Consider the following 25,700-nt stretch of genomic DNA (forward strand, 5'->3'; position numbering starts at 1 on the left):
CTTTGGGCTGCTGAAAAGAGGCCTTTGGTCCTGGTTGGTGGCACCAACCGGGACTAAAGGTGGCATTGGTACCGGTTGGTGCCACAAACCGGTACCAATGCTCTGGGTATATAAGCTGGACTTGTGAAATTTTTCATTTAGTTCGTCTTCCCCGCCCCGACGCCGCCGCCAGGCTGCCCCTCTGCGCCTCGCCGTCGCCGTCATCGCCCTGCCTCCGACGCCGTCCCGCGCCGCCCAGACGCCGTCGCCGCCCCGCGCCCCCTGCCTCCTCGTCGCCCGTCGCCGCGCCCCTCACCTCCGCCCCCTGCCTCCTCGTCGCCCGTCGCCGCGCCCCTCACCGTCGCCGTCGCCGCCCCCTGCCTCCTCGTCGCCCGTGGCCGCGCCCCTCACCGTCGCCCCCGTGCCCTGCCTCCTCGTCGATCGCCGCCCCCTTAGTGAGCTCATATGAATTTTCCTAATTTAGATGTGTAGTTAATTTAGATGTGTAGTTTAGATATGTAGTTAATTGAGTTGTTGTAATTTGTTCATAAATGAATATGCAAAAGTTAGAATTTTTTTCTGTTCATAGTTTTTTTGTGATATTATTGTTGAATATGCAAATGTTTGTGTGTTCATATAAATGCAAAGAATATGTCAATTTTTTCATAGAATTTTTATAATTTTTTTCTGTTCTAATTTTGTTCATAGAATTTTTATCTTGTTCATAGGATTTTTATGATTTTTTTCTGTTGTAATTTTGTTCATAGAATAAGAAGAGAAAGTGTTTAATAGAATTAGTTAGAAAAATAATAGAACTAGTTAAACTAGTTTATTTTTAGTAAGTACTACTTTATTCTATTTATAGTAAGTGCTTAGTAGTTGAACTAGTTGATTTAATAAAACTAGTTTATTTTACTATAGAAGTAGTTTATTTTTAGCAAGAAAATTAATAGAACTAGTTTATTTTTTTAGTTAAAGCAATTATTCCCGCATCGACGTCGACGATGCCAATCCTGCATCCTCGTCGTCGACTCGGCGGAGGAGGCCGGCTTGATCAGAGGGGCCATGTCCGGGACTCGGCTCCGCCGGGCTGGTTTTGGGAGGTGCTACCTTCCGGGGGGCGTAGGTTGGGGAGAAGCCAGCCCGTCATTGCCCCGATCCTTGTTTGGTGGTGGTCGCGTGGGCCAGTGATGGTGCCGAGGCTTCCGGACACCGCGGAGGTGGTACGTCACCGTGTCAGCGAGGAGGACGAGCACGTCCGTCGCGACATGGTTGCGTTGGAGTGCAGGTTCGACAATACCTGGCAGGTTCTTCAGGGATCCCACTGGAGCTATGATCCTGTGATGGTTCCTTCTCTTTGGGTATCCACCGCCCGTGCCGATACCCGTCGGGCACTACGGTTCTAGTTGTACTAGCGATGCTATATGTATGATAGTATTCGAGGTGTATTAGTGATAATATTCGACGATGTATGGACGCATGGAGATGATGTAGTTTTTCTTATAATTGCATGCATCCTAATTTGAATACTACTTTATTTTGTGATTTGATTTTGCTTATTGAATGCTCAAATTGGAAAACTACTCCTACCTTGAATGCTAAAATTGGAGAGCACTATGCAAGGCGTATGCATATGATTAGTTGATAGCTTATAGGTTTTTTGTTTTCGCAGAAATCTAGGAGCCCCCCTCCATCATCCCCGCCGTCGTCCCCGTCACCGACCCCCTCCGACCTCGAGGTGAGACCAGTCACGAACCGGTTTTAGAAAGATAATTAAACGATATTTCGGGTTGACTTTAAGTCTATTGAGTCTCCACCATATATGAGAGGACGAAGAATCCCGACTGTTGTCGTGGGGTAGCTTCTCCTTCATTCCCGTGTGCTAGACAATTTGGTGTAATGCACTCGGGAACGAAAGGAAGGAGCTACCATCACCGACGGTCGCAAATGTCTGAGAGGAATCAGTGAGGGAGAGTTCCACCATATATATATGAGAGGATGAAGAATCCTGACTGTTGTCGTGGGGGTCGCTTCTCCTTCATTCCCGTGTGCTAGACATTTTGGTGTAATGCACTCGGGAATGAAAGGAAGAGCGACCATCACCAACAGTCGAATGTATACACCACGTGAGCTGAGAGTTTTCAAGAAAAGACTCGACAAACCGATAGTCAACCCGTGATGAATAATAATGATCTAACTTAGGTTTTTTAGTACATATATTTAATTGTAGACGTTTAATATTTGAATTATGAACATAGGAAATGTCGTACTCGGACGAAGAAAGTCTCCCGTGGGAGTGCGACTGGTGCCACGACGACCGAGGTCTGTGCGACAGGCCTCACCTGGACGAAGATCGGCGCTTCAGTATTAAGCTGGAGGAGACCTTCGATGTTGAAACAGTACGCAACGATGACAAGTGTTATTTTTTCATAATTAAGCACGACTTCAACTATTTCAACGTGTACTTTTCATCTTTTACAATTCGACTAGCTTAGCCCATGCCATGCAAGACGCTACCTCTTGGAGAGGATGGTTTTTGAAGACCATGAAAGTATGGAAACAAAGAAAATTCACCTAAGGACCCATCATGATATAGATTTTTTAGTAAATCTGTATAATTCTGAGAGCGTAACCCATTTTGGTTGCAAAAATTGGGAAGCATTTTGCAAGATGTATGGTTTTGATGAGGGTATGCTTGTCACCATGGATCTTGGTGATCCTGACATCGAGCAAGACAATATGGACATTTGGGTCCTTGTTGATACGCCTCCAATTCTACCGCTATGTGAGTTTCTCAAACATAGTTATTAGCTAATTTATATTGTTCATTTCAAAATAGTTGACAGCTTATTTTCATTGACAGCTTATTTTGATTGTTCAAACAATGTGCGGAACATGGTAGACAGAACCTACTACACCGATGGCTCTGAGTTAACTTATAAGGAGAAAACTCATCTGGTCGGATTTTGTACTATTCTTGAGAATTACAATATCTATTGTAAAACTCCTCCACATTATGGTCAATACGTGCCACTAGTGCACGTGTTGAACTACGGTAACTACTATGGAGATAGCCTGGTAAGATTTCTTACTATTACGACATCCGTGCATCTTTTGCATACTTCTAAAACTAGTACATCATTCCTAACTATGAAGTTATTACTATGTTTTTCAACAGATAATCCCAGAGGATTGTGTGCCTCATTTGATGTATCAGAATGGTAGCCTTGATGTTTTGAACATACAACCAGGTCATCCTACGAATCTCAACTGTCCATACCAGATTTCTAAAAGAAGTGGAGACATGAAAATCAAAGAATGGAAAAAATGTATGGATAGTCGCAAGGAGGTTCTTGGAAGCAAAAGGAAGCGAAGCGCAAAAATTGGAGACATGATGATCTCCATTCTCCATAATGGAGAGTCGGGGTCTATATTGTTTTATGCTATTTTACCTTAAAGAGGGTATTTAGGTCCTACCTAATACTGATGATCATGTGCAAAGAACAATTAAGTAGGGTTGGTTCGATGACTATGAGGATGATGATCGTATGACTTGTTATTAATAACGAGTAGAAGTTGTATGATGATGATGATTAGTAGGACTTGTTATTATGATGATGCATGATGCGGGCATGAAGAGTTATTATATATCAGTTATTATATATCTCTGTTAGCTAGCTTACACACCCTAAATTACCCCCTAAACTCCCCCCCTTTCAAAAAAAACAAAAACCCCAGCCACTGAAATGCTGTCGCGTGGATGCCTTTTGGTCCTGGTTGGTGTCACCAACCGGGACCAAAGGCCCTCCTGCCTGGGCTGGCCGCAGCGGCCACGTGGAGGCCCATCTGTCCCGGTTCGTGTAAGAACCGGGACTAAAGGGCTAGGGCATTAGTAACGACCCTTTAGTCCCGGTTCAACAATCGGGACAAAAGGCCCTTACCAACCGGGACAGGTGACCCTTTTTCTACTAGTGGGTGAAATTAATGGTCAAATTGATGTACTAAAAATGCGTAAAGTCAACTCGAAATATAAGTTCCTACATTCGTATGATAATTAAGAATGGCCAAAATTGTGCATAGACCATGTCAAAACATAGAATATGAAATGTAACAAATCTAGCCGCGCAAATGCGCGGGTCACACTGCTAGTTTTGCAAATTTCTATGTCTACAATGCTCTGCACGGAACTACTCTAGCTAATTGCACCTACTTTCAATATGTATCCAGATCGAGACTCAGAGTCATCCAGATTGGTGTCAAAGCTTGCATCGACGTAACTCTTTACGACGAACTCTTTTATCACCTCCATCACCGAGAAATATTTCCTTAGTCCTCTAAGGATAATTTTGACCGCTGTCCAGTGATCTACTCCTAGATCACTATTGTACTCCCTTGCCAAAATCATGCTAAGGTATACAATAGATCTGGTACACAGCATGGCATACTTTATAGAACCTATGACTAAGGCATAGGGAATGACTTCTCATTCTCTTTCTATTTTCTGCCGTGGTCGGGTTTTGAGTCTTTACTCAACTTCACACCTTGCAACACAAGCAAGAACTCCTTCTTTGACTGTTCCATTTTGAACATCTTGAAAATCTTGTCAAGGTATGTATTCATTGAAAAAACTTATCAAGCATCTTGATCTATTTCTATAGATCTTGATGCTCAATATGTAAGCAGCTTCACCGAGGTCTTTCATTGAAAAATTCTTATTCAAGTATCCTTTTATGCTATCCACAAATTCTATATCATTTCCGATCAACAATATGTCATCCACATATAATATCAGAAATGCTACAGAGCTCCCACTCAGTTTCTTGTAAATACAGGCTTCTCCAAAAGTCTGCATAAAACCATATGCTTTGATCACACTATCAAAGCGTATATTCCAACTCCGAGAGGCTTGCACCAGTCCATAAATGGATCGCTGGAGCTTGCACACTTTGTTAGCACCTTTTGGATCGACAAAACCTTCTGGTTGCGTCACATACAACTCTTCTTTAAGATATCCATTAAGGAATGCAGTTTTGACATCCACTTGCCAAATTTCATAATCATAAAATGCGGCAATTGCTAACATGATTCGGACAGACTTAAGCATCACTACAGGTGAGAAGGTCTCATCGTAGTCAACTCCTTGAACTAGTCGAATATCTTTCGCAACAAGTCGAGCTTTGTAGATAGTAACATTACCGTCAGCGTTAGTCTTCTTCTTGAAGATCCATTTATTCTCTATGGCTTGCCGATCATCGGGCAAGTCAACCAAAGTCCACACTTTGTTCTCATACATGGATCCCATCTCAGATTTCATGCCCTCAAGCCTTTTTGCGGAATCTTGGCTCATCATCGCTTCCTCATAGTTCGTAGGTTCGTCATGGTCAAGTAACATGAATTCCAGGACAGGATTACCGTACCACTCTGGTGCGGATCTTACTCTGGTTAACCTACGAGGTTTGGTAGTAACTTGATCTGAAGTTTCATGATCATCATCATTAGCTTCCTCACTAATTGGTGTAGGAATCACATGAACTAATTTCAATGAAGAACTACTTTCCAATTCGGGAGCAGGTACTATTACCTCATCAAGTTCTACTTTCCTCCCATCACTTCTTTCGAGAGAAACTCCTTCTCTAGAAAGGATCCATTCTTAGCAACGAATATCTAGCCTTCGGATTTGTGATAGAAGGTGTACCCAACAGCCTCCTTTGGGTATCCTATGAAGACACATTTCTCCGATTTGGGTTTGAGCTTATCAGGTTGAAGCTTTTTCACATAATCATCGCGGCCCCAAACTTTAAGAAACGACAGCTTAGGTTTCTTGCCAAACCACAGTTCATATGGTGTCGTCTCAACGGATTTAGATGGTGCCCTATTTAACATGAATGCAGCCGTCTCTAAAACATAACCCCAAAACAATAGCGGTAAATCGGTAAGAGCCATCATAGATCGCACCATATCTAATAAAGTACGGTTACGACGTTCGGACACACCATTACGGTGTTCCAGGTGGCGTGAGTTGCGAAACTATTCCACATTGGTTCAAATGAAGACCAAACTCATAACTCAAATATTCACCTCCACGATTAGATCGTAGAAACTTTATTTTCTTGTTACGATGATTTTCCACTTCACTTTGAAATTCTTTGAATGTTTCAAATGTTTCAAACTTATGTTTCATCAAGTAGATATACCTATATCTGCTCAAATCATCTGTGAAAGTCAGAAAATAACGATACCCGCTGAGGGAGTTGTCGTGGAATTGTCACGGCAGATGTCCTCGAGCTAGGACTTAGTCGTGGAGCCATCGCAACTAGGAAGCTTGAAGGGGTTAATGTGGGACAAGGAACACGAGGGTTTATACTGGTTCGGCCCCTTACGGTGAAGGTAAAAGCCTACGTCCAGTTGAGGTGGTATTGATTAAGGTTACGATCGCCAGGGAGCTAAACCGCTGCGCCGGGCTCTCGATGAGGTTGTTCTTGTCCCTAAACCGCTGCCGGGTCGTCCCTTTATATAGGGAGGCTGACGCCCAGCAGCTCTCAGAGTCCTGGCCGGCTCATAAGAGTGTCCGGCTTGGACTCTCAACTATACTTGCCTTACACTACAAGTTCTACCATAATAATGATTGTAACTCCGGGCCTTAAGTCATATCCGGGTCTGAAGCCCATCTCTGGCCCATCGTCTTCAAGCTTGGCCCCGGGCTTCTGGTAATGACCATTTGAGTAACCCGGCCCCTCCTGGCGGGTGACTCTAAGGTCTATATCCTCAACATTAGGCCCCAGATTGATTTGAGCCGGCTCATGTCAATCTTCAATTCTTTTGATAGAAAAAATCTCCGGCTTACCATTTATGTGAAGGCCATAACCCGGCGTGATGTCATCCTCTGGACTCCGGATAATCCGCCATGACGTCATCTTCCATTAAGCCTGTTTTTTACTCCACCAGATCCGCAACGGATCTTTGCTTTTACTGTCATCCCGAAAATCGAGGCGTTGTGGGGGGAGATAACCACGCCACGGTCTCCTTGATTCTCGCGCCCGCTTTACGAGCTCGCCTTATAAATAGGCCGGCCCGACGGGCTTCTCTGCCACCCTTCTTCCTCCTCGCGCCACTGCCTGAGCTCGCACTCCGCCGCCGTCACCTCGCCTCCGGTCTTCGTCAACCTTGGCCGCTGCATCACCCTGACTCGGACCAGACAAACGGCGGCGACCCCCGCACCTTTTCAGCTCCGGTAAGTCCTGCTTGACCTGTAGAGTAGATCTGCCGTAGGATTTGCCCACGTTCTTCGTGTTCGTCGCCATTGTCCGCAAGCTTCGGTTGTTCTCATAGTTACTGCCCTTGTCTGATCTTAGATCTGCATAGAATTAGTGCGGCAGCTGTTTGGCACTTATTTCAAATGCCAGTAGGTCTCTTTCCACTGCATAACGGCTTCGTTCGAGCTCAAGAACATCCGCTCGTCTGTTTCTAGGTCTAGAAATTTTTCATTTCACCCGACCATTTTGATCCAAAAGTTTTACTGCGATGTGTGAAACCTGTTTTACCGTACTTAGTAAAAAAAACTGCAATCCTTGAGCCTCGGCGGTTTACATTTCCGGTTTAAAGAAACCACGCACCATAGACCCTTCCGGCTTAAAGAAAACCATGCTTCGTAGAATCCTCCGGCTTAGCTGTGATAAGGCCGTAGATAATCAATTTATTCTGAATGCCCCTGCGGCTTAAATAACCCACTGTACCTGAGTATATACCATTAGTCCCCTTCATAAGCCGCCACCTTAGTTTTGAACTGTAGATCTCCTGCGGCTTATAATTAACCCGGACGTTTTTTCCTTTTTGTCATAGTCTGCTGACTTTCACCATGCCTCCGAAAGCTCCCATTACTTGCAACTGGATGAGGTCCAATGTGACCAACGAGACCCTAGCTGATTTTGTTAAGTTAGGATATCTGCCCAAGAAAGACATCATGTCCTACCGTGCCCCTGACCCGTCAGAAGAGAGGCCACAGCCAAAGGATGGGGAGGTAGTGATTTTTGCGGATCACATGAGCCGGGGCTTCGCACCGCCCGGCTCAAAGTTTTTTAGGGACGTGCTCAACTTCTTCGACTTGCGGCCTCGAGATATAGGACCCAACTCAGTGTCCAACATCTGCAATTTTCAAGTCTTCTGCGAGGTTTATCTTGGAGAAGAACCTAGTCTGCTGCTCTTCAGAGAACTTTTTTACTTAAACCGTCAGAATGAGTGCGCCAATGGGCCAAGTCTGGAGTTAGGTGGTATCTCCATCCAGCGGCGTAGGGACTGCCTTTTCCCTTATGCAGAGCCGCCGAGCCACCCAAAGGACTGGAACATGACTTGGTTCTACTGCCAAGATACGTCCCCGGCTGATGAAAGCCCGCTGCCCGGCTTTCGCCCAACACGTCTGGAGCCGACTCACCCACTGTCGGACAAGCTGACTCAAGCAGAGCGCCAGCCTCTGCTCCCCACTATCAACAAGATCAAGGCTCTCCTGGGCAATGGTCTGAACGGAATCGACCTGGTCCGGGTCTGGATCTCATGGCGGGTGATCCCATTGAGCCGCCGCCCCGGCTTAATGTGTGAGTACACAGGACGAAAGGATGATCCTCAGAGACACAGCCGCAATGATCTTCCAGAAGACGTTGCAGAGGAGATGACCAAGGCTCTTTTAAACGAGAGCCTGGCAGACTGCGGAGGGACCGGGTTAGCCCCCTTCTGCAAGACCAACCCAGCCCCAGTGGTAAGCCGCTGACTTTAACTTTTTATCTTCTTCTGCATATAACCTTCATCTGAACCGTTTTAAGAATTCATCATTGTATTTTTCAGGCCGATGATAAGTTTTGGCGGGTCAAATACGACCATGAGGCGGCCAAGAAGGCCAGGAAGGCAAAGAAAGCCGCCCCTCGCAAGAAAGGAAGCAGGCCTACTGCCTCCGAGCTGATGCAATTAAGCGACAGCTCCGAGTCAGAGGTAACCCCTAAGCTTTTAAGTCCTTACTATATTCCCTGTTTGTTGTTGTCCGCCTTATCAATACTTGCTCATTGACAGGATGACACCGGCGCAAGTAACCCGGTGGTTGAAGAGCTAATGTCACTTTCCTCCGACTCGGAGCCCTTGCCACAGCTGAAAGTCCGAAGGGTAATCCGGAAAGTAAGCTTTTCACATCCTTTAGCTTATCAAGACCCTCAATTTATTTTGAAGCGACAGGTTCATGAAAGCCGGCGTCACACCCAGACCAATAAAGACACCGACCTCTCCACCGGGTTACCCGACGCAACAAGGAAGCGCCGAACTGAGGTTATTTCCCACTTGTACCCTTTTCACCCGTTGGCGGGTGTTATCCGTCAGCCACTCAATTCTTCTGACTCCAATTATCAGGAGACCTCCCCCTCTTCGGGCGACTCTATGCAGTCGAGTCTTCCGACTTTCAAGACCGCGCCCGGGTAATAACAACCATCTCATATTATACTTGTCCTTACTTACCCTTTGTGTGCTTAACACTTCTGTCCTTTCAGTGCCCAGGCAAAACTCACTAAAAGAGCGAAGAAGACCAGATCAGCCGGAGTGCCAGACTTGCCTGAACCGGAGGTGACGGCTCAAGAACCGCCAGCTGCCTCCGCCCCCGAAGCCACCACTCCAATGGACACGGCACCTGAGGCCACTGCCCCAACTACCAAGGCAACGACCGAAGCTTCTGTTAACCCGGAGGCCTCCAGCTCGGCTCCACCAGCAGACGACCCGGACGTGGTAATCACCCGGACGGAGTTCGTTGAACCGGGGAGACCTACCGTGCTGGCCAAGTGCTCCGCTAAGGGGGAGTTGCTGCAGCCCCACTGGGTGAACCTGGACCTCTCCGACTACACCAACTTGAGCATTGGAGAGCTCGTCTCTGGCTACATCAGCCAAGTGCACAAGAGCCGGGACGCAGAGGTCGCCATGGTGAACCAGATCCAGCAAAAATCTGAGGTATCATTCTGCTGTCCTCTTATTTACTGCATAGTTACCTTTGCCATGATATCCCCCAAGTCGACGACTTATGATTGAATATGTTGTAGACTTAGGTTCCGGCTTACTCAATTGAGCCGGCAGTATGTAGATAGATACGTTCAATATGCATTAGCCCCCAAGTGCCAAGTGTCTTTGCTTGGAAAACACTTGGGACTTATATAATGACTGTTAATAACCCGGAAATTTATGCAGGCTGTTGGCAAGAAGCTAGAGGCGGACCTTGCGGATCTCAAGAGCCGGCTGAAGACGCAGGAGATGGAGACCCGGAAGGCAAACGCCAAGTTTTTATCCAGCATCGCCGCTCAAGAGAAGCTGAGGACAGGATTTGATGCTGAGCGGAAAGCCTGGGCCGAAGAGAAGGCCGCACTGGTGACCCGGGCGGAACAGGCGGAGAAGGCTCTCTGTGAGAAGACCGCCGAGCTCTCCGGCCTAAAGCGCCAGGTTTCCCAAATGGTGGCCGCCATCTTCGGTAAGTCGCCTCACCGGCTTTCATCAAGTTTAGAATGTTTATATCTCATGATTCATCCTTGTCGCCGGCTTATCTGATTCTGTTAAACAGGTCCCAGAAGTGCCAACCTCAACCAAAGCGTGGTCACCAAGCTAAAGGCCGTGTATACCCTGGTGGAACAGCTCTACACCGGGTCACAGCGTGCCTTAGCTGTGGTGGCCCAATCCAACGAGGTGCCGACTCACCTGGCAGAAGTCCTGCGCCGGCTCGCCGTTCTGCCTCAGCGGATCCAAGAGCTGCGACGGGCCTCTGCGAGAGCCGGAGCGATCGCCGCGCTGAGCCGGGCCAAGGCATTCCTGCCGGAGTTAGACCCGGCGGACATCGCCCTTGGCTATCCAAGCCTGAAGGAAGACGGCTCAGCTTTTGATCAGAAGGACTTCGCAGCTTGCATGAAGGCCGTACGCCCGGTGGCCACCCTTATCGGGAACGACACAGATCTGACCAAGTACCAGCCGGGCTACGATGCGGAGAATCAGAGGATTCCAACCCCTCGCTATGAAGCCCTCAACTTGATCCCACCGGCTCGTCAGCACACTTTCGCCCCGGAGATTGACCCGGCCGGGTTAATTGACGAGGAAGCCCAATTCGAAGCTCTCAGCGGCATCGACTGGAAGTCATCAACTTTCCAGGTCTTGGGATCAGCCGGAGGAGAAGATAGGAACGAGCCGGAGACTTCAACTCAGCAAGCGTCGTAACTCGGCTGGCGGGTTACCAAACAATGCTCCACCCTTTGAGATTTTGACGAGTTTTGTAATAGAGTAGGTGCAACAGTTTATCTCTGCCGTGCCATCGTGCAAGTATTGAATGCTAAAGTCTTTTGAAGTTGTCTCTTTGATGTTTCTCCGGGTCATAATCAATCCTTTGTTTTTCTTAACTTCAAAGAGGTGCCTTTAATTATCCTGCATAGAAAGGCAAATCACAAGTCTCGGGGCGTCTTACCGTCCTGAGAATCATAAATTTTAGATAACCCGGAATATGAATCAAAAAGGACTTGTCTTCAATAGTATCCTGAATACAGCTGTAATAACACACTTAGCAGCCTGTAAGCATACTTCCGGTTTAGATAACCCGGGTAACAAGGTTGGTACCTTAACTCCGATTTACTTGCCTTAATGACACCCATGGTGTTCAACTAACACTGTAAACCAAAGTTAAGCCGGCAAAGTGAGACCCGGCCGTACACACCTTGACATAATCAGAGTAAACTTGTGATAAAGCAGAAGAACTTAGGGGCTTCCGGTTCGAATACGACCAGAGACCCGGCCCAAAGGGGTTAAGCTAAGATTCGGATACGATCATATAGCCCCCAGTGGGTGTGGCGATGCCAATCAATAGGGTACCGACAGCTATGTTCTCTTTGGTTCGAATACGACCCATGTTTCAACAGGAAGCCCCCAAGTGATTTTTAGAATTGTTTAACGACGCTGATTCGAATACAATCCACGTCGGTTCTCAGAGGGGTTAAACTATGATTCAAATATGACCAAAGGTAACCTCCCAATGAGCTCGACACTTTGCCAATCAAATGGGTATCGACAGCTATGTTCTCTTTGGTTCGAATACGACCCATGTTTGAACAGGAAGCCCCCAAGTGACCTTACTGCTTACGGCTAGATTCAAATACGATCATAAACCGGATCCTCCTTTAAGTCACCATGCAATCTTGCAATAAGAACAACACGTGCATATTTGGAGGAGAAAAAAGGACAGAGGTCCTGTTTTATTGTTTATCAGAATATATACATGGCTGAGAGAAATATGTACACCACGAGAGCCGGTGGCTCAAGTGTAGTAAGGCCGAAACTGAGCTATGTTCCATGGCCGACGGGTCTCTTCCTCCGACTTACGTGAATCTTTGTGCTCCCGAATGTCAATGAGGTAATATGACCCGTTGTACAAGTTCTTGCTGACCACAAAGGGCCCTTCCCAAGGCGGGGATAACTTGTGTGCCTCTGTTTGATCCTGGATGAGACGGAGCACGAGATCGCCTTCCTGGAAGACCCGGGATTTAACCCGGCGGCTATGGTAACGGCGCAGGTCTTGTTGGTAAATCGCTGAACGAGATGCTGCCACATCACGCTGTTCGTCCAACAAGTCAAGAGCATCTTGGCGTGCTTGTTCATTATCCGCCTCAACGTAAGCCGCCACTCGAGGTGAGTCATGACGGATGTCACTGGGGAGGACTGCCTCTGCTCCATAAACCATGAAGAAAGGCGTGAAGCCTGTAGACCTGTTAGGAGTAGTGTTGATGCTCCATAACACGGAGGGCAACTCCTCCACCCAACAACCCGGCGTCCGTTGCAAAGGGACCAAAAGCCGGGGCTTGATACCTTTCAGAATCTCCTGATTAGCTCTCTCAGCTTGACCATTGGATTGAGGATGAGCCACTGAGGAAACATCAAGTCGGATATGCTCGCGTTGACAAAACTCTTCCATGGCGCCTTTGGAGAGATTGGTGCCATTGTCAGTTATAATGCTGTGCGGAAAACCAAAGCGGAAAATCACCTTTTTCATAAACTGAACCGCCGTGGCTGCATCGCACTTGCTAACTGGCTCAGCTTCCACCCACTTTGTGAATTTGTCAACTGCCACCAAGAGGTGGGTCTTCTTATCCTTGGACCTTTTAAAAGGCCCAACCATATCAAGCCCCCAGACCGCAAAGGGCCAAGTGATTGGGATCATCCTCAGCTCCTGAGCCGGCACATGAGCCCGTCGTGAGAACCTCTGGCAACCATCACATTTACTGACCAAGTCCTCTGCATCAGCATGAGCCGTCAACCAATAAAAACCATGTAGAAAAGCCTTGGCCACAAGGGACTTTGAGCCGGCGTGATGGCCACAATCCCCTTCATGGATCTCACGCAAGATCTCTTGACCTTCCTCAGGGGAGACACAACGCTGGAATGCTCCTGTAACATTGCGATGATGCAACTCGCCATCGATAACGATCATTGACTTAGCCCGCCGGGTTATTTGCCTGGCCAAAGTTTCATCCTCACACAACTCGCCCCGGGTCATGTAAGCCAGATATGGCATTGTCCAGTCTGGTATGATATGGAGAGCCGCCACCAGTCGTGCCTCCGGGTCAGGGACAGCCAAGTCTTCCTCCATAGGCAACTTAACCGAAGGGCTATACAGGACGTCCAGGAAAGTGTTAGGTGGCACCGGCTTTCGCTGAGAGCCTAGCCGGCTTAGAGCATCAGCCGCCTCGTTCTTCCTGCGATCAATGTGCTCTACTTGGTAGCCCTGAAAGTGCCCAGCAATGGCATCAACTTCACGGCGATAAGCCGCCATTAGAGGGTCCTTAGAGTCCCACTTGCCTGATACTTGTTGAGCCACCAAGTCTGAGTCACCGAAGCACCTTACCCGGCTCAAGCTCATCTCCTTAGCCATCCGAAGACCGTTGAGCTTCTGCCAATGCGGGTACCGCTGCTTGGACTCAATGAGCACTTCGCTGACATAGTAAACCGGCCGCTGAACCGGATGCTCCTTACCCTCCTCCTTGCGCCCCACCACAATAGCCACACTGACGGCTCATGCGTTTGCCGCCACATACAGTAATAAGGGCTCCTTATCAACCGGAGCAGCAAGGACTGGGGGCTCGGCCAGCTGCTTCTTCAAATCCTCAAAAGCGGTATTAGCTGCATCATTCCAGACAAAGTTATCAGTTTTCTTCATCAACTGATATAATGGCATGGCCTTCTCACCCAAACGGCTTATAAACCGGCTTAAAGCAGCGATGCGACCCGCCAGACGCTGAACGTCATTTATACACGCCGGCTTAGCCAGGGAGGTGATGGCCTTGATCTTCTCCGGGTTAGCCTCAATGCCTCTATCAGAAACCAAAAACCCCAAGAGCTTACCTGTAGGGACACCAAATACACACTTGGCCGGGTTAAGCATCATCTTATAGACCCGGAGATTATCAAAGGTTTCCCTTAAATCATCTATCAGGGTTTCCTCTTTTATGGATTTAACCACAATATCGTCCACATAAGCGTGAACATTGCGCCCAATCTGTTTATGAAGACAGTTCTGTACACAACGCTGGTAAGTCGCCTGTGCACACTTGAGTCCAAAGGGCATAGACACATAGCAGAAGGCTCCAAAGGGAGTGATGAACGCCGTCTTCTCCTGGTCCTTAACTGCCATCTTAATCTGATGATAACCGAAATAAGCATCCAAGAAACTTAAACGTGCACAACCTGCCGTAGCATCAATGATTTGATCAATACGGGGGAGGGCAAAAGGATCAGCCGGACACGCCTTGTTTAAGTCCGTGTAGTCCACACACATTCGCCAAGTGCCGTTCTTCTTGAGTACGAGCACCGGGTTAGCTAACCACTCTGGGTGAAAGACTTCAACGATAAACCCGGCCGCCAAGAGCCGGGCCACCTCTTCACCAATAGCTTTCCGCCTCTCTTCATTAAACCGCCGAAGGAACTGCCCGACCGGCTTAAATTTCGGATCAACATTGAGAGTATGCTCAGCGAGTTCTCTAGGTACACCTGGCATGTCAGAAGGTTTCCATGCGAAGATGTCCCTATTCTCATGGATGAACTTGATGAGCGCGCCTTCCTATTTCGGATCCAGATTTGCACTGATGCTAAACTGCTGAGATGAGTCACCTGGAACAAAATCAACAAGTTTAGTTTCATCAGCCGATTTAAATTTCATTGCCGGCTCTTGTTCTGTAGTTGGCTTTTTCAGGGAGGTCATATCTGTTGGGTCAACATTGTCCTTGTAAAACTTCAACTCCTCTGTAGCACAAACAGATTCTGCATAAGCCGCATCGCCTTCCTCACACTCCAGAGCCACTTTCCGGCTGCCGTGAACCATAATGGTCCCATTGTGACCCGGCATCTTGAGCTGTAAGTACACATAACACGGCCGTGCCATGAACTTGGCGTAAGCCGGCCGTCCAAATATAGCATGGTATGGACTTCTTATCTTGACCACCTCAAAGGTCAATTTCTCCACCCTGTAGTTGTTCTCATCCCCAAAGGCCACTTCCAATTCGATCTTGCCGACCGGATAAGCCGACTTACCAGGTACTACACCATGGAAGATAGTGTTTGACTGGCTGAGGTTCTTATCAACCAACCCCATACGGCGAAAAGTCTCATAATAGAGGATGTTGATGCTGCTGCCTCCATCCATGAGCACCTTTGTGAACTTATATCCTCCCACTTGAGGAGCCACCACTAAGGCCAAGTGGCCCGGGTTATCCACCCGGGGAGGGTGATCCTCCCTACTCCACACTATAGGCTGCTCAGACCACCACAAGTAGCGTGGAACCGCCGGCTCCACAGCATTCACAACCCTCTTGTGAAGCTTCTGATCTCGCTTGCACAGACTAGTGGTAAACACATGATACTGTCCACCGCTAAGCTGCTTTGGATTGGTCTGATAACCCCCCTGCTGCTGTTGATGACCCTGGCCAGACTGCTGATTAAAGCCCCCTTGACCATTCTGAGGACCGGAATTTGAGCCGCCGCCCGGGCCATGAAAGCCGCCGGCGCCTGAGCCGCCGCCCGGGCCATTGTAATTCTTAAAAGCCTTCATGATTGCACAATCCTTCCACAGATGAGTCGCAGGCTTCTCTCTAGAGCCATGCCTTGGACAAGGTTCATTCAACAGCTGCTCCAGCGTCGGACCTGACCCGCCGCCTCGGGGAGGGGGAATCCCCTTGCGTCGCTGGTTATTACCTTGTGAGCTGGCGTTGGATACAAACTCTAGGCTGCCATCGGCCTTGCGCTTGCCTCCTCCTTGGTTCCCCGGGTTAAACTGAGGACCCTTGCCATTGCCGTTCTTCTTTCCCTTCCCTGTCCTTTCATCATCTGAAGGGGGATCCTTGGTACCATCAGAATCGGCGTACTTGACAAGAGCTGCCATTAGTGTACCCATATCACTGCAGTCACGTTTAAGCCGCCCGAGTTTCATCTTCAGGGGCACAAAACGACAATTCTGCTCCAGCATTAAAACCGCTGAGCCGGCATCCATCTTGTCTGACGAGTGTATGATCTCCTTAACCCGGCGAACCCAATGTGTCGTAGACTCACCCTCCTGCTGCTTACAGTTAGTCAAATCCATGATTGACATAGACTGCCTACAGGTATCTTTGAAGTTTTGGACGAACCGGGCTTTCAGCTCAGCCCAAGACCCAATGGAATTCGGTGGTAGCCCTTTCAACCAAGTGCGGGCAGTCCCATCTAACATCATGGTGAAATACTTGGCCATGGCCGCCTCACTGACCTCCAGCAGTTCCATAGCCATCTCGTAACTCTCGATCCAGGCTGCGGGTTGTAAGTCAGCTGTGTAATTAGGCACCTTCCTAGGGCCCTTGAAGTCCTTAGGTAGACGTTCATTATGGATAGCTGGCACTAAACAAGGGACACCCCCGGTCCTGGTAGGGACACCCACGTCGACGGAAGTCGTCAGATAAGCCGGGGGGTCTGGTAAGCCGTCAATTGAGGCACTTGCTCTGCCTCTTGCCGCGCTTTGTCCTGGTCTGCTGCGTAAAAGGCTCCATTATGAGCCGGGCCATGGCCAGGGGGCGGGTCATGGCGTCGGACGTTACTTGAGATGGTTGCTGAGACCATGTGCCGGCTGTAACTCGGGCTCTGGCCTGGACGAGGGGTCGAGTGGATCCTGTCCCGGCTGTAGGAGTACGCCTCTTGCTGTGCCAGTGCTGTCTGAAGGAGTTCCCTGACCCGGCGGGTTTCAATAGCCGTCGGAGAGTCGCCGTCAACTGGGAGAGCCGCCAGCCGTGCTGCTGCAGCGACCATGTTCTCCAGCGGGTTATTATAATGACCCGGGGGTATTGGCACGTACTGAGGCGGGGCAGGGGGCACCTGGGGAGGCCCCATCACTCGTGGCTGAATAAGGGGTCCAGACCCGGGCGCTATGACCCCTGGCGGGTTACTAGACCCTGCACCTGGCGTGTTGAAGAGGTTGCGTGGATCGTAAACCGGAGGGAGTCGAGATTGGGTCTTTTGATGCCTCCTTCTCATGACCTCATTGGCCGCGTTCTGATCCATCGTGAGTTGGAAGGACTGCGCCTGGATCAGCTGAGTTTGGGCATCGAGAGCCGCCCTCTCCGCAGCCAGCCTGATCCCTTCCGCTGCAAGATCCTCTTTAGCTTTCATTAGATCCAATTTTAACTGTGCCACCTCCGCATCGTGCTGAGCTTGATCTGCCGGGTCAACCGTGGCGGTTAGCAGGGCCGTCATCTTGTCCGTGAGATCCATCAGCACCTGAGCCGGAGAAGGCACCGAGTTTCCTGCTCCAGCAGCGGGGTTCTGAACAGGCTGCGCACCAGCCATAAAAACTCCAACCTGACTTGGCGGCTCAAATAGGTCCGGAATACCGTCACCCTCGGAAAAACCCATGAGCCTGCCATCTTGAAGTTGGTATAACGAGTTTGACTCATCGGTGGCCAACTCGCCGTCAGAGCCGGCGGCCGTCTCATCACCAGATCCAGATCGATCAGAGAGTCCTCCCTGGATACACCCCACAAAAGCATGCCTTAAGGCAGGCCGGGCCTGGGCGGGTCGTGCACGCTGAGCCGTTTTGATGAGATCGGCGCAGAGATCCGGCTCAGGGCCCGGCTCACCAATCTTGCCAATGAAAACATGAATTCCGCCGAAGGGGACCCGGTACCCGTACTCAATTGAGCCGGCGTCGGGGCCCCAGTTTGCATCGTCGATGTAGAGCTTGCCGCGACGGCTCTTGGTCATCCGGCCCACAGCGTATCCCTTGAGCCCTTCGAAGCTGCCCTTCAAGAACTCAAATCCACCGTGCGCTGGCCCCACGGTGGGCGCCAACTATCGTGGAATTGTCACGGCAGATGTCCTCGAGCTAGGACTTAGTCGTGGAGCCATCGCAACTAGGAAGCTTGAAGGGGTTAATGTGGGACAAGGAACACGAGGGTTTATACTGGTTCGGCCCCTTACGGTGAAGGTAAAAGCCTACGTCCAGTTGAGGTGGTATTGATTAAGGTTACGATCGCCAGGGAGCTAAACCGCTGCGCCGGGCTCTCGATGAGGTTGTTCTTGTCCCTAAACCGCTGCCAGGTCGTCCCTTTATATAGGGAGGCTGACGCCCAGCAGCTCTCAGAGTCCCGGCCGGCTCATAAGAGTGTCCGGCTCGGACTCTCAACTATACTTGCCTTACACTACAAGTTCTACCAAAATAATGATTGTAACTCCGGGCCTTAAGTCATATCCGGGTCTTAAGCCCATCTCTGGCCCATCGTCTTCAAGCTTGGCCCCGGGCTTCTGGTAATGACCATTAGAATAACCCGGCCCCTCCTGGCGGGTGACTCTAAGGTCTATATCCTCAACAGGAGTCCTGGATTAGGGGGGTCCTCGGACTGCCGGACTATATACTTTGGCCGGACTGTTGGACTATGAAGATACAAGATTGAAGACCTCGTTCCTTGTCCGGATGGGACTCTCGTTTGCGTGGAAGGCAAGCTTGGCAATTCGGATATGTGGATCTCCTCCCTTGTAACAGACTCTGTGTAACCCTACTCCCCTCCGGTGTCTATATAAACCGGATGGTTTAGTCCGTAGGACAAGAACAATCATAATCATAGGCTAGCTTCTAGGGTTTATCCTCTACGATCTCGTGGTAGATCAACTCTTGTAATACTCATATCATCAAGGTCAATCAAGCAGGAAGTAGGGTATTACCTCCATCGAGAGGGCCCGAACCTGGGTAAACATTATGTCCCCCGCCTCCTGTTACCATCCGCCTCAGACGCACAGTTCGGGACCCCTACCCGAGATTCGCTGGTTTTGACACCAAAAAACAAAATGGCTGATCAGCCAGATCGACCACCCCATGGCCGCGATAGGGCGGCTAACGATGTCGCACATAGGTCAGCACACGATTTACTTAAGGACTTGCACCAAAAATCCGGTATGACCAGGTCCATCTACGGATCTTGGAAGCGCGCTCCGGCACGGAATCAAAACCGAACACTACAACCGTCAGAATGCCATGACACATCCAAATACAGGGGTGCTGCGCACCTCCTATGCTTCACCGATGAGGTGCTGGATCACGAATTTCCAGAGGGATTCAAACCCGTGAACATAGAGGCATACGATGGAACGACAGACCCTGGGGTCTGGATTGAGGACTTTATCCTTCACATCCACATGGCTCGCGGAGATGATCTCCATGCCATCAATTACTTTCCCCTCGAGTTGAAAGGACCAGCTCGGCACTTGTTGAAAAGCCTCACTGAAAACTCAATTGGAAGTTGGGAAGAACTTGAGGATGCTTTTAGGGCTAATTTTCAAGGGACTTATGTCTGACCTCCGGATGCAGACGATTTAAGTTATATAATTCAAGAGCCCGGAGAGTCAGCCCAAAAGATTTGGAACAGATTCCTCACTAAGAAGAATCAAATCGTCGACTGCCCGGCTGCCGAAGCCTTAGCGGCTTTCAAACACAGTGCCCGGGACGAATGGCTCGCCAGACACCTCAGCCAGGAAAAATCGAGGACAATGGCAGCCTTAACAAGCCTTATGACCCGCTTTTGCGCGGGCGAGGATAGTTGGCTGGCCCGTAGCGGCACCAGCGACCCAGGCACATCCGAAGTCAGGGATGGCAATGGAAAGCCGCAACACAATAAAAGCAAGCGTCGAAACAATGAAGACAGCCCAGACAACACGGCGGTAAACGCCGAATTCAGGGGCTCTCAACCCGGTCAACAGAAAAAGCCATTTAAAGGCAGCAGAGATGGACCATCCAGCCTAAACAAGATTCTAGACAGATTATGTCAGATTCATGGCACCTCCGACAAACCTGCAAATCACACCAACAGAGAATGCTGGGTCTTCAAGCAGGCCGGCAAGCTAAACGCCGAACGCAAGGGGAGGGAGACACCAAGTGAAGACGAGGATGAGCCTCGCCAGCCAAACACTGGGGGACAGAAAAAATTCCCACCAGAGGTCAAAACAGTGAACATGATTCACGTAACGAAGAGGAGGAGCAAACACGCACTCCGAGACGTATGCACCATGGAGCCTGTCACCCCCAAGTTCAACCCTTGGTCGGCCTGCCCTATCACTTTTGATCGCAGGGATCACCCGACTAGTATCCGGCACGGAGGATCGGTGGCCTTGGTGCTCAACCCAATAATTGCCGGATACCATCTCACCCGAGTCCTTATGGACGGCGGCAGTAGTCTTAATCTGATATATCAGGACACAGTCCGCAAAATGGGGATAGACCCGGCAAGAATCAGCCAAAGCAATACTACCTTTAAAGGAGTAATACCAGGCACAGAGGCCCGCTGCACGGGCTCTCTAGTTCTGGAGGTTGTATTCGGCTCTCCCGACAACTTCCGAAGCGAAGAATTAACCTTCGACACCGCTCCATTCCGAAGCGGCTATCACGCACTACTCGGAAGAACGGCCTTCGCTCGTTTTAATGCAGTACCGCATTACGCTTATCTTAAGCTTAAAATGCCCGGTCCACGTGGCATCATTATAGTTAGCGGAAACACAGAGCATTCCTTACGTGCGGAAGAATGTGCGGCGGCTCTAGCAGCCGAACACTGAACGACCTTTCCAACTAGAATAAATGATCAGTCGTCAAGACCTCGGACATGGCTAGACAAGTCCGGCGCACAACTAGCGGTAACAGCTCAGATAAACCTGAGCTTGGGTCGATGGATATATCCCCATAGGCGGTACTAGGGGCTTCCCGCATGTAAAAAGGACTACAGTTCGGCTTGACCCTATTTAGATTGCATTTTAATGGTTTATTAAGAATAACCAATTTTTCGCACGAAGACTTTCACCTGGGTTTTTCTCTTTTACAGATGATAATCGTGCTACACCCTTCCAGGATACGGCACAACGGAGACACAGGCGCAGACGTGCAGCAGGGCCCCGCTCAAAGGCTTCTTTTTAGATTAAGACCCTGTGTAAACCTTTCTTACTGTCTCTTGTTGCTTCACACCCTCCGGATACTCAACACAACCGAGAGGGATGCTGGCGTTATTGGCATTTCGTCACGTCAGACTAATGCATGTACCTGGAAATTCAGGGTTCATTATCGAGGGCGTTACTCAGCCCAGTATACATTGTAAAGACGGAATACCTTAGGGAGTGTTCGGCGTCGTGAGTTTGGCCTTATATGCATCAGCTCCGAATCATGTCTTTGGTCAATAGATGGGTTTGCCCGGCTCCCGTGTTTTTCTACCTTACGTTCCGCTCTATCGGCTAAGGTGGCACCGGGAGAACTACTACGATTGTGCCCTGGTTCATCTGGACGAGCACCTCAGTAGAGAAAGCCGAAAACTGACTGTCATGATAAAGCGCGAGACTGGTCAACCACTCGATGACTCAGCAGAATCTTCACGATTCCTCCGCATTAACGAAGGGCCGGTTTCCCGGTCATGTATGTACGCGCCCCGTATTCGGATGAGCGTGGAAGTACCAGGGGCTATATAGTAGCCCCACCGTCAAACTCCTATGGCTAAGTGAAAGTGTTAAAGTTATATAGTCCGATTGCGTTGTTCGCTGCGCTATCACCTCCTTAATGGACCAAGACGTTGGATCAAGTGTGAATACGCGCTTTTCCGAACACCCCCGCATTATATGCGTGGGGGCTGAAGCCGACGACTGCAAACTTTCAGGTTATATACATACATAAACGACCGCACAGGAGGCATCATAATACTTTCAGGCAAAAGTATAAACATAGCCTTTATAATCCAAATAGCATTGTTTTTACAATTGGGATACATGTCACTCTCGAACATGATACTCTTCGAGCACTGAGCCTCTATTAAACGAGGACCTTCTAGGACTTCTTCAAAATAGTGCTCGGCAGAGACCTGGCCTACGACCGGATCCTGGGTTGCAATAGCGGTGGCCTCCATCTCTGCCCAGTATGTCTTAACACGGGCAAGAGCCATCCGCGCACCCTCTATGCACGCCGACCTCTTTACAGCGTTGATATGCGGCACAACACCAAGGAATCGTTGCACTAAACCAAAATAACTACTCGGCCTTGGTCCCTCCGGCAAAAGATGATCCATGACAGACCTCATGGCAAGTCCGGACAACCTATGGAGCTCAGCCCACTCGGCCATTTGTTCATTTAACAGCAGCGGACGCGTGGGAGCACTGAACTGCGACCAGAACAACCTTTCCACTTCATGATCTTTCTGATCTTTAAAAAACTCAGTCGCATTAGCAGCACTCGTTGCCAAGTCCAAGTACGCGTCTGCAGCACTCCATAATTGGTACAGAGGGGCATACTTCGGATCTCCGAACTTCGTCCGCAACAAAAAGGGCTTCCCAGCCGTGATATCTCCGGCTTGACGAAGCTCCTCCTTCGTCGCTCTGATCTTAGAGCGGGTTTCCTTGGCTGCTACCATGGCTTTCTTCAGGTCCGCTGCTTTCGCTTGGCTTTCCTTTTTCAAGAAGCTCATACCGGTCGGCGGCATCCTTCATCTCAACAGCCATCTTGGCTATTTTATCTTCGCTGTGGCGACGAGCAGCCTGTTCGGCTCTTAACTATTCGGCCGCCTTCAGGGCAGCCGCATCACTTCTCCTGGCTTGTTCCTTGGCTCGGACAAGCTCCGCCTGAAGGGACTCCATGGCGGCAGCTCCATCTGCAGTCACAGCATATTATAGATACTAGCATCATGCTTCTCTTAATATCTGTTGACCACCGGAAAATACATACCCTGTGCCTCGTCAAGCCACTTGTTTACAAGCACGATGTCGGCATCTGCCGCATCAAGCCGCCGCCTCAGTTCGGCAAACTCACCAGTCCGGCCAGCCACCAGACCTTCAGCCGCCTGCACATGAAAGCAGCATGATCATTACCTGGGACTATGATCCTCTGTTTGCCGTCTCTGGATAGCAACCAGAGTCTCAGGGGCTACTATCTGTATAGGGCACACCTAGCGTGTGCGGTACCGTCAACAAATATATTACTTTGCATACCTCAAAGCCTCTTAGCAGGCTCATAAAAGCTTCATGCAACCCACCTTTGGCAGATGAAATCCTCTCAACCACCGTACCCATTAAAGTACGATGCGCCTCTGAGATAGCCGATTGCTCCAGAAGACCCATCAGTGCGTCCGGTCGTGCACCGGACAGCCCCGGACTCTTTCTTTTGCTCTCCTTAGGAGCCGAATACTCCGGACTTCGGGTGGCCGAAGGGTTACCTTCTGGCCTTGGTGGATCAGGAGAAATCCTCCGGGATGACACCTCAGGGTCGTCCGCCTCATGAGGTGGGGAGAAAGGGGGAGGCGTTTCGCTCTCCATCATCTCTGGAAGAAGATCCCCCGAAGACGAACTCTGTCGAGAAGGGCTATGATCCGAACTGCAAGACATACGTCTTGGTTATTGTCCTCGGAGATGAAGCAGGATATATTTACCAAAAGTACTCTTGTTCACTTACAACTCGGTGGAGGGCTGACCCCCTTGCGGACACAGTGCGGTAAGGACGCCCTCCGGGGCAGGGCCCCCTGACAAAGGTTTCTTCCCTCGTTTCCAACTCTTCAGAGGCGGTCCTTTTCCTTCCTTGGGGAGAGGGAATTTTATATTCTTCTCCCCGATTATCCTCCTTCGCGGAGACACTAATTCCCTCGGTTTGGATGAGTAATGCGTGAGGCCCGCTTTCGGCTTCTTTATTCCTCCCTTTATCTTCCTCTGATGGCACTTGATAAGGTGCGTGCTCAAGCATCCTGGCTAGTACAGGATCCGGTGAGCCTTTGGGAAGGGGGGCCGAACACCTATCATCTTCGCCTTTTTTATCCAGTCCTGGTCAAAGAGCGATTTTTTTCAGAATGATGTTGTGACAAATAAAAAGACAGCATGTTCGGCCGCAGAATTACTTACGTGGGTATCTAGACGATTGCAGTTTAAACCCGCATCCTCGATGGTGTCCGGACACTTTATTTGTGATCTGAAGAACAATCCATACATCTCTTCGAGCGTCACGCCGAAGAAATGCTGAATAGTTCGCGGTCCTTCCGGGTTGAACTCCCACATACGGAGAGGTCGACGCTGGCATGGCAGGACCCGACGAACTAGCATGAGTTGCATTACCTTGACAAGGCTGACATCTCTCTTTAGGAGATCTCGGATGCGACTCTGCAATGTCGGCACGTCATTAGCTGGCCCCCAGTCCAGCCCCTTGTTGACCCATGACGCCAGTTGCGGCGGGGGGCCTGAGCGGAAGGCGGGGGTAGCTACCCACTTAGTACTTCGGGGAGCTGTGATGTAAAACCACTCCCGCTGCCATAAGTTGGACATCTCCGGGAAGGAACCCTTTGGCCATGGAGCATCGGCGCCTTTGCTTATCATGGCACCTCCGCATTCTGCGTGTCGCCCATCTATCATCTTCGGCTTCAAATTGAAGGTCTTGAGCCATAAGCCGAAGTGTGGGGTGATGCGGAGGAAGGCCTCACACACGATGATGAACGACGAGATATGAAGGATGGAATCCGGAGCTAGATCATCGAAATCGAGCCCGTAATAGAACATAAGCCCTCTAACAAAGGGATCAAGACTAAAGCCTAGCCCTCAGAGGAAGTGGGAAACAAATACGACACTCTCGTTTGGTTCGGGAGTGGGGAGGACCTGCCCTTGAGCAGGCAGCCTGTGCGAGATTTCGGCGGTCAGATACCTGGCTTCTCTTAGCTTCTTGATGTCCTCCTCTGTGACAGAGGAGGCCATCCACCGGCCTTGAAGGTTGGATCCGGACATGATTGAAGGTCCGAAGCGCTTAGCTTGAGCCTTGGATGTTGGAATTCGAGGAGGGGGAAGGGAAGGAACGAGCGCGAGAAGAAAAGGACAGGCCTTGGCCCCTTTATAAAGAGGGTGAATATCAAGCGTCCTCCGCATGGCCGTTTGGAACTCGCCGAAAATCGAGGAGTCATACCAGCAGGCACGATTGGGTTACCCACAACCGTATTGATGAGAATCCCATGATAAGGGGACACGATCTCTGCTTCGACAAGACGTGCCAAGAAAACCGCCTCGCAACACGTGCAGTGGCAGGCTGGGAAAAACAGTTCGTAATGACCGGACCACGGCAGGATGTCACGTTATGAAAAGTTGTCAGGAGATTAGATTTGTGGAATATTATACTCTCTACGGTGGTGTGTGGAATTTGTTTTGCAGAGCCGGACACGATCCTTGTGTTCAAAATC

The sequence above is a fragment of the Aegilops tauschii genome, chromosome 7, assembly GCF_002575655.3.
Source record: "Aegilops tauschii subsp. strangulata cultivar AL8/78 chromosome 7, Aet v6.0, whole genome shotgun sequence".
NCBI classification, from domain to species: domain Eukaryota; kingdom Viridiplantae; phylum Streptophyta; class Magnoliopsida; order Poales; family Poaceae; genus Aegilops; species Aegilops tauschii.